The following is a 6,893-nucleotide window of genomic DNA, read 5'->3' on the forward strand; positions in this document are numbered from 1 at the left end:
TCTCTCTCTCTCTCTCTCTCTCTCTCTCTCTCTCTCTCAATTATATGGTCTGCCTACATTACCTAGGTTGGCCTCACCATTTTCCTGCTGTTATGGTTTGTGTCTAGTTGTCCCCCCAAAGCCTCATGCAGTCATGGGGTGGGAACTTCTAGAATTTGAGATTAACTCATGATCTACTGGGGTTATGGGTGATCCACTGGGGTTATAGGTCTTAGTACTGCTGAGATTATGCTTGTGAGACTATACCCAACCGGGGGCAGAGATCCTGAATGCAATATAAGAGAGACAGGAGAGACAGACTCGCTCTCTGTTGCCATTGTTGCTGTTACTCCTCCATTTTGCTCTTGCTCTTTGCTGCTACCATGAATGGATGCTCTGTGCCCTGTGCCATTCTGCCTTGGAGTCAACTGAGTATGCACTGAAACCTCCAGTAACTGTGAACCAAATAAATCTTTCCATCCTTCATTTTAGGTGTCAGATATTTGTCCCAGCAATGAGAAAAGAGTAACTGAGACACCTGCCTAAGCTTCCTGAGTATATAGATATTTTAGTGGTATAATTTCAAGTCATGTGACCCTAGTGGAAGTGGTACACTAAAAAATTTTAAAAACATACTTGAAGCAAAATAATAAAACACACTGTACTTTGGAATTTTTTTCAAAAAATATTGGCAGTAAGATCCTTTAGTGGGAAGATACTTTGAAAAAATTTCCCCTAGCTGGGCATGGTGGTGTATACCTCTAATATCAGCATTAGAGATGACTGAAGCAGGAGGATCATAAATTCAGGCCCAGTCTGGACAATTTAGTAACTTAGATTCAGTGAGACCCTTAAAATGTTTTTCATGTCCAGTGGAAAGTTCTCTCCAGTCTAGTCCTCATTTTTACCTTGTATATTAACAACTGTCCTTCAAAGTATTGACTCAGTGGGCTTTCTGTATACTCTTTTCATTTTTCTCTGTTCTGAGAATAATTCTTATCTTTCTTCATAGCTGAACTAACCTTATTTTCTTGCTTGCACAAATTTTGTATTGAGTAATTCTGATCATTGTTTTACTTTTATGTATTCTTATTTCCTTTTGGTACTAGAGACTGAACCCAGGGCTTCACATTCAGCTACATCCCCAACACCTTTAATTTTTATTTGAGACAGGGTTTTGCCAAGTTGCCCAGCATGAGTTTAAACTGTCAGTCCTTCTGCCTTATCCTCCAGAGTATGCGATTACAGGTATGCACTATCACGTTTGGCTTTTATATCTTTTCAACTATCTGACAATTTTTCTTTCCATACCTTAATTTCCAAATTGACTCTCCATGCTTTTTTAAATTATCTGTCATTCATCTACTTCCTTAAGTTGTTACATTCCTTATGGATCTTTGACAAATTGTGCAATTTTGATGCATTGATTCAGGGCTTTGAAATGTTTAGTACTTCCCCATTATAAGAGTCTGTGTACTTTACAATACCACTTCTCAATTAAATTGTTTTTGCAATGTAGACAATTTCCATTTGAGTCTACAAACAACAGCTCCACCTAACTCATCAGAGCCCCTAATCAAAACCCTGGATCTTTTAGAGAAGCAGAGAAAGGGAGAAATAGTAATGTTTAGGAGAATTCCACTAAAATATTCTCACTACTGAATCTCCCCTCATACTTTTTAAAACTCTAACTAACAGGTATGGTGGCCCACAGCTGTCAGTCTAGCTTTTGGGGAGGCTGAGCTAGGGGGTCTTCAATTCCTCTTGAGACCAGGAATTCCATGCTGGCCTGGCCCACAGAGAAAAATGCTGTCAAATGAATAAATAAACTCCACGTAATTCTCCCTATGACAGGTAAGGGACAAGAATTGTAGATGTTAGGCTAGGTGTGGTGCTGCATGCTTGTAATCCAGCACTTGGGAAGCTGAAGAATGAGAATCACTGTGAGTTCAAGGCCAGCCTGGACTACATACACGAGCTCAAATCATGCCTGAACTGCAGTGAAAACTTGTTTCAAAAGCACCAAGAAAAAAAAAATGTAGATGCTTTAGTATTGGGCATAAACTTAGATAAGGTCCCTACATCTAACAAAGATGGGGACTGGAGCCTAAGTTTTCAAAAAAGGAAGAGGAAACATCCCTTAATCTTTTTCTTTCCTTCTCGCATTTCTCATCTCTTCCTTTCTCTACTGTGCTTCCTCTTCTGTCTTGCAGCAGTCCATCTTTGATATAGTGTAAATCTGCATGCCCATCTGTGGTTCCTCTATTAGACATTAGGTTTCCAGCTTGGGGCTGTAGGGAGGTGATGGAAACTTTTAAAATGCAGGGCCCGGTGGGCCTTTTTGGGTCACTACAGCATGCCCAGGAAGTTCCACAGCCCCTCATCCTCATTTTTCATTTGCATTTTGGCCATGAGATAAATGGCTTTGCCCTGCCAAGCAGTCCCATCCACCGCTATGAACCAACCAAAGCTCTCACCAAAGCGCTCATCTGCCCAATCAGTCCGGACCTGGGAGTTCCGAAACTGAACCAAAATAACATTCTTTAAAAAAATAAATTGTGTCTCTGAAGTCTCCTGCGAAGTTGGCAGGAGGTCCCCGGAGGCGCACTCCTCAGCCATCGCGTCCGCCATCAGTCGGAGTGTGCTGGGTTTTGCGTTGGGGGCCTGGAACCATGCTCTTCACTGCGGTCCTCCGCCGCGGTCAGGCTGGCAGGGGATCGGGAAGCACCGGAGGCCGCGGTCCGTTTCCGAGCAGGCGAGGCAGAACATGATCCGCCGCCTGGAGATAGAGGCGGAGAACCAGTACCCGCTGAGCATGCCCTCCTTGAGCGCCCAGCAAGGCCACACCGCCGAGCACAGGGCCGGGCCTTCGAGGCCATCAAGGTGGCCAGCGTGGCCACGCTCCTCCCGCACAGGCTCGCCCAGCTAGACCATCTCAGCATCACCAGGATGTTGTCCTGACCACGAACCTTGCCCTTCGACCTGAGAGACGCCTGGCCCAGGGGCTGAAAAATCTCAAGTTTCTGGAAAGTTATGAATCATTAGACCAGTATCTCGCTAAAACAAGCAAACCTCAATACAGGGGCCTGTGTAGAGAATATCTGGGGCAGTGAAGTGTATGAGCAACAATCTTGGGCTTCTTATTTCTGCAGCTTCATAAAATCATATGGGGTGGGGGTGGGGGGTTCCTGCAGGCAAATGATACAAAAGGTATCTTGAAGGTTGCAATAAAACTGTGATTCTGGGATTTTGTTTTAAGGATGAGTCCTGATGGAAGCTTTATCGTGCAGTAGAACTTTGCAAAACTAATTGTCTAAATTTATATAGAAGTATAAGCTTTTCCAGCTCAACTATTAAAATAGCATTTCCTTCTGGAATCTGACTACTGAAGTGGGCATTTAAGTGAAATAAAGTTATTTATCAGAATTGTTAATAGAAAAAAAATTTTTTAGTTGGTTTATCTTGGGTATTTGTTACAGTAACAGAAAGCTGATTAATACACTCCCCATTGCCAGGATTCAGAGTTCATTGTACTAAAATACCAGTAGAGTTATTGTGAATGGAGAGGTCTTTGTTTTTGCAGGGCTGGGGATTAAACCTAGAGTCTTGTTTGCACATGCTAGGCAAGCACTCTACCACTGAGCTATCCCCCAAGCCTGAAGGTAGAGTTTTAATAATTCAAGAGTGTTTTTGTGTGAGTCTCTTTTGGAACTTAGCCATCAATTATCATATTGTTGCTGTGGGAAAGCATTTTTCAGTTACAAAGAAAACAAGTAATGAATGAAAAGAAGGAGCACAATTTAATTATAAATTGTGAACTAACTTTTTTTTTCCCCTGCTTTGTTTCTCAGGCTTAGAACTTGCAGTCTATTTCCAAGCTCTTGCTCTTCCCAATTAAATATTTATGCTCTACATTTCTTCAGAATCATGTAAGCCTTTCAGTAAATGCTTTGGAATTTCATTTAAATCTGCTTCTATTTGGGGATACATCATGGTTGTTTCTTTCTCTCTCACTCTGCAGTGAGTCTGATTTTACTTTGTTTTCTTGGACTGTTCTCCTTTAGCAACATTCCTCATACAGTTGATGTTGGCCTTGGTTTTTATTACATTATTCATTCCTGCCCTCCTCCTGTCCCCACTGTTACACACTAGTCCTTGCTCTCCTTCTGAGCACTCAGCTCCGATCCCCTGCCATACCGCTATAAATACTTTTATGTCCACTCCTTATCTCTTTAGTGCTTAAAGGGCCACCTCTGTCCTTTGCTAACCACCTTAGTTTTTCTTCTTAATATATATTAATCTGTAATATATTTTAGCTTCTGCCACCATTTCATTTTTGGAAAGATGTTTGACCTGAAATGGGTCTTTTTTCTTTTTCTTCTTCTTTATCTTTGGTATTTAAAGTTTAACATTCCTCTTTCTAGCAGATTTTTAAATGCACAATGGTGTGGTTTGCATCTGAAATATCTCTCCCAAAGTGATTAGGTAATGTTGGGGGGCACTCTGTGGCTGAATGTGCTGGTGGGAGATGGGACTTGGATGGAAGGGGTCGCAAGGTGTGAGACCTGCAAGGGTGTGTTTCCCTGGCTACCTTCTCTCCCTCTCTGCTTCCTGGCTGCTGTGTGGTGAGCAGTTTTCCTCAGCATGTCCTCTGCCATGCATTTCAGCCTTGGGGCAGGCCCATTGGGGACTAAAACTTTTGAAATTGTGAGCCAAAAAAACTTCTCTTCTAAGTTGTGGATGTTGGGTATTTTGTCCAAGCAACAGGGAATGTGACTAAACCACAAACACAGCCTCCATTGTATGTGTTCCCTGTCTCCCTCCCTCCATCTTTCATGTTTTTCTTCTGACTTCAACAGTATTTGTTGTTGTTGTGTCTCTACACAACATCTTCTTTTCTTTCTCTTTTTTTTTTGGGGGGGGGAGCTGAGGATGGAATCCACAGCCTTGTGCATACTAAGCAAGCACTCTATCACTGAGCTATACTCCCAAACCTTTCTTTTGCTTTTGCAGTAAACTCATGAACCCACACATGCTCTCTGTCCAGAGCTTTGGTCCTTACTGGAGTCAGGACAGTGGCCTCAGAGTCAGATGCATCAGATGTCTGTCTACTGCCACATGAAACATTTCACAAAACGGCCTTTGCTTGAGTGAAAGTGCTCCCCTAAGATGCTTTACTCTATTTGCAATGTCAAGCCTAGATAGGAATGCTAAGATCTTGGGCCACTGAAAGCCGGGATAGGTGTCAGCATCTGTCCCTAGCCTGTTCAGATGTTGTTTGAGCAAGATATGCGTGGTAACTTCTTCTGAGGAACCCACACCCATCAATAATTCTGAGGCTTGTGTTAGCTCTTACATGCTGTGAAATGATAGCCTCCCAAAGATAACACAGAGTGGGAAAGAGAAAGACTAGGGAAGTATGCATTGATATCTATCTATCTATCTATCTATCTATCTATCTATCTATCTATCTATTTCTGGAATAAAGAAAAGTAAAACTTCTATTTTCTTACACTGAATATGACTGTTGGAGATAGGAAAGTACAGGAATTAAGCACATTCCATATGTAAGAGTCAAGATGGCAAAGAGGCAGTTTTCTCTTTGGACTTCTTCTCTTGTAACAAACTGTCATTTTACCTCTTTGTCTTTGATTCTCAGGTGTAGTCTGTAATGGCCTTCACTTTCCATTTAAATAATACTCTGACTCGATAGCGTATTACTGAAGATTATCATCATTAAAGGCTTTGCTTTACTGTATACTCAAGTATAGTTTAATAGTATCCCGGTACAGTACTACATGCTGATATGCTGTAGTTATGGTTATTTTATTCCTAATTAGCACATTAATTCTGGCTTTTATATTTCACATGCACTTGTATTCCTTTTAAAAGTTATTTTGCCCTTTTATTCAAATTAAATGAGGCATTATGTGCTTGCATTGTATTTATTAAGCACATACCATGTGCATTTCACATTTGTTATGTATTGAGTACCTAGCAAATTGCCTGGTACACTTTAAAAAATAGCTCTATTGAAATATAATACACATACTGTACAATCTACTCACTTAAAATGTGTGATTCAGTGGCTGTTAGGATATGCACAGAGTTTTGAAAGCATCACCATGATAAATTTCAGACTATTTTCATTACCCCAAAAGAAATTCTGTTCTCCTTAGCTGCTGCCACTCCACACCTTCCCTCTCCATCCTCTTTCCAGGCCCAGACAAGCCCTAATCTGCTTTCTGTCTCTATGGATGTACGGTTTTCTAGACATTTCATACAAATGGGATCATACAATGTGTGGTCTCTTATGATTTGCTTCTTCTACCAAGCATGATGCTTTCAATATTCATCCATGTTGTAATATGTATCATTACTTTGTTCTGTTACAGAGACATACCACAGTTTGTTTATGTAATTATCAAGGGATAGACATTGACGTTGCTTTCACTTTTTGGCTATTATGAATTGTCCTGACCTACCTGGCTATTGGTCATTCTGGGGAGAAATGTTGAGGGGATTTAGAAAATAAAGACAAGTGACAAGAGCTGAGGTCAGGTGGAGGTTCTCTCTCCTGATGGGAGGAGAAGAATTAAACAACAACAGTAAGTGCATTTATACTTTTACAAAGTCAGTAAGAAAACACACAATGTTACCTAGCAACTAATGACTAGAAATGTCCAGGCAGGATGTTTTCCTCAAGACTGACGTCGCTTGACTGCTTTTACCCCTGTGGCCTTGTCTTACCCCCATGCCTATGACCAATTTCCAGCTTCAGCTGCTCTCAACAATGAATAATGTTGTTATGAATATGTACATGGAGGGCTGGTGAGATGGCTCAGTGGTCTAAAGCACCTACTTAGAACAAGCTTAGCAAAGCACAGGGACCGCGGTTCAATCCCCCAGCACCA

General features: G+C 41.4%; 1 pseudogene; it reads left to right on the plus strand.

Moving 5' to 3' along the window:
* The first annotated feature begins 2,651 nt into the window (after positions 1–2,651).
* On the plus strand, positions 2,652–2,940 carry LOC101559801 (annotated as a pseudogene).
* Positions 2,941–6,893: the final 3,953 nt, after the last annotated feature.

Source organism: Octodon degus, unplaced genomic scaffold, assembly GCF_000260255.1.
Source record: "Octodon degus isolate 3935 unplaced genomic scaffold, OctDeg1.0 scaffold00035, whole genome shotgun sequence".
Classification (NCBI taxonomy): domain Eukaryota; kingdom Metazoa; phylum Chordata; class Mammalia; order Rodentia; family Octodontidae; genus Octodon; species Octodon degus.